Source organism: Corvus brachyrhynchos, unplaced genomic scaffold (genome assembly GCF_000691975.1).
Source record: "Corvus brachyrhynchos isolate BGI_N302 unplaced genomic scaffold, ASM69197v1 scaffold363, whole genome shotgun sequence".
NCBI lineage: Eukaryota > Metazoa > Chordata > Aves > Passeriformes > Corvidae > Corvus > Corvus brachyrhynchos.
Genome location: NW_008237404.1, coordinates 1,298,097 through 1,308,430, shown reverse-complemented (window position 1 = coordinate 1,308,430; position 10,334 = coordinate 1,298,097). Strand labels below are relative to the sequence as shown.

The window sequence follows — 10,334 nt, the reverse complement described above, 5'->3', positions numbered from 1 at the left end:
GGTCCCGCCGGCATCGCCCTGGCCCCGCTCCGCCAGCGGGAGCGACGCCACCCGCACAACCGGAGGGGACGGAGCTGGCAGAGAGGTAACCTGAAAGGAGGGTGTAGCCAGGTGGGGGTTGTCCTCTTCTCCCAGGCAACAGGCGACAGGACGAGAGAACATAGTCTCAAGCTGCGCCAGGGGAGGTTTAGGTTGGGCATTAGGAGGAATCTCTTCACAGGAAGGGTGATTAGACATTGGAATGGGCTGCCCTCGGAGGTGGTGGAGTCACCGTCCCTGGACGTGTTTAAGGGAAGACTGGACGTGGCACTCAGTGCCATGGTCTGGTTGACATGGCGGTGTTGGGCCACAGGTTGGAGTCGATGATCCCAGAGGTCTTTTCCAACCTAACTGATTCCGTGGTTCCGCAGCGCAGGCGGAGGTGCGCCCGTTCCTTCCGTCCCGGCCCGGGGAGCCCCCAGGTGAGGGGAGGCGGCAGGGCCCCCTTCTAGGCTTCGATTTGGAGACGGGCGGGTTCCTGATGGAGAGGGAAGGCGGCCAGGGCAGGGGCCGGGTGTTTGGTCGTGTCAGGGGAGGGGGCACGGAAGGCCGAGCCTGTGCGGTAGGGAGTGAAAAGTGGCGATGTCAGCAGCGGTCCTCCGGCCCCAGGGGTGTCCCGGCCACCCCCCTGTGTCTGTCACAGAGCTCAGCTTCGCCTCATTCCTTGTTGTGACTCTTATCCCAGAACAGACTCCTACTGCTGAGTACAAGAGGAGCGAGGGGTCACGAGCGGGGTTCGAGGCCCTGCGGGAAGCCCGGGGTACTGAGCAAGGCAGGTTAGGTGAGCTTCCACAAGCAGAGCTGACCCGGTGCTGATGATTTTCTAGGCATTGATGGCCCATATGGTTGTGTTGCTCAGTGTGTGATCCAGATCAGAAACAACAAAAGCATGAGCAAATTTAGAATATCCTTTTTAAGGGCAGAGTAGAGTTTCTAATGAAATACAGATGACAGAAGATGAGTTTACAGAAATTGTCGTGGCAGAGGTGTTAACTGAGATGCATTACAGAATGACTTGGTTGGCAGTCATCAGTCGTGCCAAAAGACAGTTATTCACTGTGAATGCTTCAGAGTGCTTTTTTTTTCTCGCTGCCATAGTTTTTAAAAAGCTCTCTAGGTCTTGGTTGGTTACACGCAAACATTAGTTGATCACATTCAAAAACTGGGCCATCTGGGAATTAATGATAAGGTCATATGAAGTAAAGCAGAGAGGAAATTTAATGTCATTTGTATGTTGGCAGTACCAGTATCCGTGCTATGAAAGTAGTTCACCTAGTGACTCCATGTGAGTGTGGAGAAAGACTGCTGAGAGAACAGCTGCATGCGATTTTCTCTTACTTCGGTCTTTGGTTGAAGGCCTTCAGAAAGTACTCAGTCTGTTTTAGCAAACTGTATCTTTCACCTCTCTTTGATATGACAGCTAGTACTGTGTTGTCAACATCACAAATGTTGTGGTACAGGCTCTGAAACATGGAAATACTTTTTTGCCCTCTATCCACCGACAAAAGGTGATCATCCATCAGTGCCACCAAAGTAATTTTAGTTCACTCTCCTTCCCTGACCTGAATTCAGTCATGAATTCAGTTTCATAGAGAGTAATTTCAGTCATTTAACTAATGGCTCCACAGAATTTATCCAGTCTTCCTTTAGCATGGGGTGTTCAATGAGTGTCAGTCTGTGAAGTGTTTGAGACATCTTCAGGAATCTCAGGACCCAAGTCCTTAGCAGGATACAAACCCTTCAAAAACACCTTCTCTGGGGAACACAAATGACTGCTCGTTGCAAAATCACCCAGGAGTGCAACGTTCGGGGTGAATGATTTCCATCTCTACATGCTAATGTACATTGCAAAATCTTTTTCCTATTTCCCGAGACCTAGAAGCTAACTCATATGGGAAAAGCCTTTTTAATCCCAGTATAAAACATAGGAACAAAATCTGTCAGTTGTTAAACACACAGCAAAATCCCACTTCTTCTGTAAAACTTGCAGGAAATTCCTATTGTGTATTTCTGTTTCCCTCTAGACAGACAAAATATTTTTCGTCCCACTCTTATAGTTTGACACATAGTATTTGAACAAACACCTTATAAGTACTTTACTTTCTGTATAAGCCAATAGCAAGCACTTCATGTGTGCTGGCAACGTCTTAGAAACATCTTGTAAAGGATGGCTGAGAGATTTGATTTCTGAATACCAGATCCCTTGATGTTGAGCACACAACCACAGCACAGGCAAGGAGGTTTAATTCATTACTCTAACAGGCATTTTCAGTTTTTCTTTAAGTAAAAACAAATAAGTAGGTCATTTGTCTTTCCTCAGGTAACTTTCCTGCCTGGAACAGATACAACTGCAGTGTGAATGGAGAGCTATTCTCATATGGCTGCAAGCACGAAATGCTGATGGGCAAGTTAAGTGTCCTTAGCTACCCCTTCTCTCTACAGTAAATTCACCTCGTGGGTGCAGGGTTCAGGAATACGAAGCTAGTGCTGCATTAATGCTGCTCACATTAGCTCACAGTCACTGTGCTGGTACAGTTGAGTGCTAGAACACACGCCTAAATAGCTAGAAAACACTTGGTGAGTCAGACATAGTCCTGTTTCACCCCATGCAGTATCACTGCAGACTACTTTATGACAGAAAGCAAAGATCTCTGTGGTCTGTAGAAATGACAGTGACAGTCTGGTAAATATAACACAAGTTTCACCAGACAAATTGAGTTATGTGGTGACAAATGCCGTCAGCTACTATATGCTGCAGCACTAAAATGTTACCTTCCTTTCCTATCCTGCTCAGTTTGCTCTCATTTGCTCTTGTAAGCAGAAATCATTACATTTAGCAAGATACCATACCTGCTTTTTTAAAAAATGCTTTCTACATGGTGATTTCAGACTTTGTACTAGAGGTTTTTGCATTGCTGAAAATTTGAAAAAGCAGATGAAAATACTAATAAAATATTTTCTGAAATGTTTAAAATGCATTTTTTCTTTAAGATTCAAAGTCCCACTGAACAGTTATGTAACAATGCTTAAATGCAGTCTTCTCTTTTTAGGCGTAATGAATATAATGTAAAGTCACATCAAAAGACAAAAACATACTACCATAAAACCCTTGTGAGTCCTGTCGTTCTTAGGAAATCATGTGTGGCGGAAACTTACTTCTTTTAGGTTACGTTACAAAGTAAAAAATAAAATTAAAAGTACCAAGTAAACATACATCTCCTGATGCCTGAAGGTCCACTTCCACATCTCAGTGTCTTTTAAGAGTGTTAGGCCAAGTTCCAAGAAGGATTCACTCTGTGCTAGAACTCCAATCCCCTCAAGAGCATTAGGCTTAGTGCCAGCATTCGTTTACTATTGGAACAGCTTAAATTAACTCCTGTTACATTCTGTCTAAACCCTTTCTTGCAGCGTAAGACTTGAGAGCTGGATTCAGTCAGTTAGTCTGAGGACCACCCATCATGGTTGTCTGTCTTCCCGCCCTTCAAATGCTGCATAAACTGGATTGGAGAAGGCAATGATCAGCCATTTGTAAGTTGAGAGGGAAGCTGGCAAGCTATCTTTTGTATACATGTCCTCATTTCACGAGAAATAGCGTGGGAGTGGTCTGACTTATTTAACATAAGTACATATGACAGTAAGCTCCAACCAAATGTGAGATTTTAGTAGGCTATGCAGTGTGCTAACAGTATTTTGATACTTTCCTGGCAGAGCTGAACAGACAAGCTAATCAGAAGACAAGAAATATCAGTGCTTGGCTTTGTAAGTCAGGAACTGGATCGTAAGATTGTATTTTGCCCAAAGTCAGACAGCAGATTGAAATGGAAGGTCTCACAAAGCCAGGCCTTCTCTAGCCCCTTCAAACTTATGTGGTCTCTTAAGAATATCACTTCTATTTTACTTTAGCAAACATGAGAACAATCCGCTTGCCTATGATTACAAGACAAACACTCTGAAGCAGGTAAGGATGTAAGCGCAGGGAAGACAAGTTTTCCAAAAAGTGGTAACACAAAATGTTCTTAGCATACTTAGAAAGGTACAGGGTAATTGGACAGAACTGGACAGTCACAGAAGTTGGCCAGCTGATACCTTGATCTCTATCCAGAGTCTCAAAAGTCCTACCAAGGTCTTCATATTGAAGGCTAGAGGTTGACTTCAGGGGTTTTCAAAGCTGCTTTGTGTGCTAGAAAGATTATTATTCACAGATTAGAACCTTTAAGGGTCACCTAGTCCACCTCCCTCCAATAAGCAAAAACACCTTCAGCTAGGTCAGCTTGCTCAGAGCCCTGTTCAACCTTGAGCATTTTTGTAATTTCTACCCATCTCTCCTCCACAACAAAAAAACCCCCTCCAAACAACAAATAGAGGAGAGATTAGTTTCAAGGAATCTGAAATACCTTCCTCTGATGAAGAATCTTTTAACATGACAATGTGCTGTTAATTTACAAAAAGTCCCATTGTTTTGTATGCTTTGGAGGTGGTGGAAATGGAACTAATTACCAGACAGTCAACATCCATCCACTAGTAAAACTGAAAAAAAAAGTGAACATTTTGTAGCTAGATAACACTATTCAGCTCATAAATAAGAGTTCACAGCAATCTTTGCATTTAGGAGCTACACTATAAATATAGCTTATCTTCAAATATTTCCAACTTGCTAAAGTTACTTGAAAGCTTATCATGATAGAGTCCATTTAAAAGGAAAAGAATTAAAATTTATCTCAGATATGTGTCCCCAAATACCTCTCATAGCATTCATTTATACTGACCTTTCTAACACACTGTCTCCCCACACTCTTTGTATTTAGTTAGCTGAAAAACATTTCTGGCTTATGTAGCAAGTTCCCTCAAACTTCAGAATTACATTTTTTAAGTTAAGTTGAAAATCAGAGAAAAAAGTTGAAAGCAAAATTCTTACGCAAAAAAAAAGTTTGGGAATGGAAGATACCAGTAATGGAACTGGAAAGATTTTAAAATACAATTTCTAAGTTGGCAGTGACCTTTGTGTGATAAATATTTGATTCATAAAAGAAATGGTACACAGACTGCTTAAACACTAATGTGAATACAAAAGACAAATCAAGACTGATACTCTCTTGTGAAGGAATATGCATTTTTTAATTTGAAAAGTATGTTTGCTATGACTTTCCAAGTAAGGCTATAGGTCTCGATTCTGTGACAAGTTTCATATATTATGCCTAATTTTAAGCAATTTGAAAAATTCTGTGGTCTGAAACAAGTTGTGGTTCTTCAACTGCATAAAATTAGTGTATACATAAATCTTTGAAGACTGGGGACTTTCTTGCTATTAGGTGAGAACTGTGATTCAACTGCTGTTTTATCTTTTAATGATAAGATCCCATGGCACTTTTGCAACAATAATAGAGGTCCACTGAAAACATTTAACGTTCAATAGAATTACATTATGTGTTTTAGCAGTTGTATTTTCCTCATGTTTCCAGCTGAATAGGTTTTACTTCATTTTTCTTCCCTTGCAAGAATTCTTCTGCAATGCTGCTAGCACTGATTAAAGAGAGACCTATATCTAAGTGAAATCCTATCATTTTGACTTTTAACCTGTATTTTTATATTCATACAAATATATATACATTTATATATGTATTTTGCCTATAATATATTAATCATAAGGTTTCCTGAAATCTTATTACCAGTGCTTCCTATGTAAATATAGAATTGTGTTGCTGGTACCTTCCTGTATTTCAGGGAGTGTTTGTTCTCTTTTCTTTCATTCTCTGAAATCTGTGAGCATTGCAACCAATTTTAATTATACCAGTATTTCACCCTAAGTTTTATAGGAAGAGTTGGCAGCAATAACTGTAGTTAAGATTGCCTAAGACTTTCTGCTGTATAGATCCTGTACTTAAAAAGAGAGAGGGATAGAAATTGTACACAAGGGTACAATAAAACATGTCAAGATTAGCAAAGTTAATTTTATCTGTGTTACTTGAAAAACCAGAAGGATTTATTAGGGACTCTGACTTTATATTTTTAAATGCAGTGTGACTGAGACTGATATAATTTAAAATAATTATTGTTATGTAGTTCAAAAAATACTATAAAGATGGCAAGGCATTACTTCACAGTATTACTAAAGAAACAATTATAGAATTATCAGTATTTTAACCTGTAAAATATTTTTAAAATATATGTTTTCTGGAAGTGTTGAAGTGGAAGCAGCATCATGTATTTCTTTCTTGTTTCTTTTCCCAGACTGCAGTCTAAAGCAGCTATTAATAACATGTTGCATTGCTACTGTGATTTATTAATGAAAGTTACTTTAACTATCACGTCTTTAATACTACTGAAGATGATGAAGTATATATAATTATTTCTGTGAAAAAGAAAGGAATTATAAAACTCTAAATTACTGTTTTCTGTAATGTATTCCATTATTTCAAGCAGCATTTTCTTCTTTTGCTCAGAACACTATTTATGAGCTGTGATTGCACATATTTTTGTATAAGCAGGGGAAGGCATGATTATTTTCCATGTATGTATGTTTAGTAACTAAAATTAGTATAGGGTCTGATCTAACCTAGTAGAATGAGTGTGTGGTAGACACAAACCTTCACTGTAAAAGATTCTGCGATCCTTTCATAAAAGTGTTGAAAGTCCTAGTACGAAGTTCATTGTCGTCAGGAGAATCTCTTTCCATAGATGTCTGCATTTGGCACTTGCAGAGCTGAAAAACAGCTTTACTATTCATGTAAATATTGTGGGCAGTCTTGGTATATTTGCTAGTGAGGGATCCTCAGTCTGTAGCTGCATCAAAAGGGGCTGTTGGATCCACTCACAAAGGCACAGTAATAATGGCACTAACAAAAATCCCTGACAAAGCTATGGATAAAGTTGACAGTCCCCATTTGGCACTAGTCATGCGGGAGCTGTTTGGCTGAGCACACCCAGAGAGGATTTTCAAGCCATTACATAACCTTTTTCTAGAGAAGGGAAAGGTCTTGGGGGAACTTGAGGGAGTTGGTATTCTGGAATATCTGAATTGCACGTGTCCAAGAAGGCATAAGCTATACCAAGAGTAAAAAGTTGAGATACACAGACTGTGTCATGTTCACAAGACTTAGGGAATCTCCTATTCACATGGCATTTTCGTGGGTCTCATGTTCTTGCAGCTTAGGTGTATACTGTCTGTGCCTGGTCTATAATGGAGAGATTCAGCTGAAGTAGTCCAGAGGATCCACAGCAAATCAGCCGTAACTTAAATTCTGAGGAACAGAGGAGACTGGTGGGACTAAAGCATGCACAGGGAAGTTGGTGTAAAAGGGCAGGGGTGTGTAAGACATGGGTAAGGTTCATCCCACTGAAAAGAAATGTCTACATATAGGTGTCTGCACCCGAATTTATCACCGTACGCTCTTGTTAATGGAGTAAGTATTCATCTCTGGCATGATTTGTCTCATCCCAAGATAAATGTTGAAGTGGCTCAGTTGAATCTCAACCAAAGAAATACCCATGTCAGTCTTTCTGACTGTGAGGGGAACTGAGATAATTTTTGTTCAGCTGTAAACATCTGCACTGTAAACTGCTTTTCTTTACTGTGTATGGTTGCTGCAGAGATTCTTGGAAAGGAACTCTTGCAGATCTGGATATCAAACTTGCTGGGCACATATGCTGTCAGAGCTGGCAACAAAGGAGATAGACAGAGTTTGATTATGGGGTGCCACCCTGATGACAGATGAAAGCAGGGATGTGTTACTTCAAGGTGTAGCTGAGGGAAGAATGTTGCATGGGAGAAGTTGTGATATCCTCACTCCTCCCCTGTGTACTAACTTGTTACTGGGCATATGAACATCTGTATTTGGGAGCACTGGAATTTATGTCTTTTTTATGTCTTGACTTGCATGAAAAATATGTATATCCTCTGTCAGTTCAGACATTACTCTTATCATCTGCTGCAGAGAGAGTTTGGAGAGAGCTCACAAAGGTAGATTATCCAATGTTCCAGAGGATACCTGCCTACTTGCCTGTGGTAGTTGAAGGCGTTTAGGAGTACTCACTGTACCATGCTAGATTGCCCCTAAGTTTAGCTGGGTGGGGTTCTGAGAGAAGGGAGGGGGTGATTGATGACAGCAAGCTATTTATTGTTCTCCACAGCAGCAAGAGAAACTGCCATTTTCACTCAGAGGACCTTAGGTCAGTCAGGAGCCTCCCACTCCTTAAGCCCTGAGAAGCTCCAGAAAGCTGGCACCAGGGAAGCGCTGAGGACCAGAAGAGTCTGCGGGTAACCTGCTGGAAACCGGGGACTATCCATGGTGTGATCTTACCCCAAATCTACCCATGACAGTGGTCTGTCAGTGCTGATAACATCTCAAACAGCCCACTGCTCTTGTCAGACCTGGATGGACGAAGTGGAAGGCAAGTTTGAGGAATAAGTGTTGCATTATTATATTGAATAAATTGTATGCTAGCAGTTTTTGTTACAGATTAAGTAGGATCTAAATGACTTAACACCCAGGGAATCCCTTTTGTCTTCTTCTCCTTTTAGTGTACTCTCCTCCTCAATCTCTTTTTATATAATCCCTGTTTTATTATATGTAATACTGTGTATATTCAGCAACTAGGTTTACTTGCTGATCACCAGAAACTCAACTGCCACTGGTGGGATGGTACCAGGATCCCTGCAGGGAGAGCAACAGGGGACCTTGCTGCTCTGAAAGGTTAGGGTACCTTACCAAGAACTAGGTATTACAGCATCTGTGGAGGGTCACTAGAGGTTGAGTACCTTTTTTTTTTGTACCATGGAACACATTAGGCTGAAATGGCTTGCCTAAGATCTTAAAACAAGGCAATGACAGAACTGGAAATAATCCCTGAAGGCAGACACTATTTGTAACATTTTCTGCAAATATTGCTTTATTTGGCCAGTTTCTGGTTGATTATTGCACATTTTAAAAAATAAAATAAAAATTTCTGCATTACCAAACTTTTGGCGTCCATGTTTGATTTTAAATCCAAGGATGTCTGTCAGTCTGATGCTACTACTACCACTTTCTTATATCCATCTTACATGTAGTTTTTAAATTTTCCTAGCTATAACCCCACTGATTCTAATTTGTTGTAACTTACATTCTGAAGAGATAGGACAGACTATGGTCCAATAAAAGCAAGTAACAAGAAGATGTAAGAAAAAATGTCTAAAGCGTGGTGGGAACCACTACCATTACCTTTATGCCTTATTTAGTGCACCTCATTCTAATTCCTTTGTATATAATGATACAAGTTAAAAATCCCTTATATTCCCTGAGACAATCTCTAAGATTTAAGATGCTTGAAGTCACTCTCAAAACTATTCTGGACTTCAGTCCAGAACTTATCTTTTGTGTTTCTACATACACTTGATGGCCTAAAACCTAATCTGCCTTATTCATCATCTTCACCCCCTACCCTTAGAAACAGCTTAGCCAGAACAAATATTGAATGTCCTACAGAAGTGGGTTTAGACATTGATATCATCTGTCCTGCCTTCTCCTGTACATGCTGCAGTTACATACTGATACTGTACAAAACACAACTCTATTGTCATAGAGGTAATAAAAAATACTGTGTGTTAGGCTTGTGAATACAAAGTGAGGGTTTATACTGTCCTCTAGCAAATCAGAGAATGGTAAGATGTTTACTCACAAAAGGTGTCTTGTCTCGATTCTCCATAGCTGATCTTACATCAGCCGTTATGAAAGTAAAAATTACTGTTGTCACAAAAAGAGAAATTCTGCAAGAGAAAATTTAATGCAATTTGGACCACTTTGTAGTCTTCAGAATCTGCCACATTTTCCCCGGCACTCAAATGATTTTAAATTATAAGTAGTTTTGCAAAGCTGTTAGCATTATTTTCTCATCTCACCCAAAGTTTTTGCAAGACTTACTATCTATGATGAATCACATCTTTTATTCATATAGTTATAAGTGCATTAAAGTTGTCAGGTATAATTTGCTGCTTTTTCTCCTTTAGATTCAGCCTGGTTTCTGAAAAGACACAAATTTAATAACTAGGGAATCTAAGTTATAATCAAATTTATTGTATTTACCAGACTTGAATTTTGGATGGGATAACATTAAGAATGTGCTTGAAGAGGAAAGAGAATAATTGCTGGTGGGCATTGAATTAGCAGCCTGAAAAATATCTAATAATGTTGTGATCAAGAGTGTTACAATGATGAGAGGACAAAGAGGAATGCTGTTTTTATTTATCTGTAGCTTTTACTTGTCACAAACTGAAATGAAGGTTAGAACCTCAGCCCAAAATCCTCAACTCAGGGGAAGAG

General features: G+C 40.0%; 1 long non-coding RNA gene across 1 annotated transcript; it reads left to right on the top strand.

Annotated features, from left to right (window-relative positions):
* Nucleotides 1–8,995, top strand: LOC108445859. Its single transcript, XR_001860888.1, has 2 exons — nucleotides 1–85; nucleotides 8,167–8,995. It is a non-coding gene; the product is annotated as an uncharacterized LOC108445859 (long non-coding RNA).
* The last annotated feature ends 1,339 nt before the right edge of the window (nucleotides 8,996–10,334 follow it).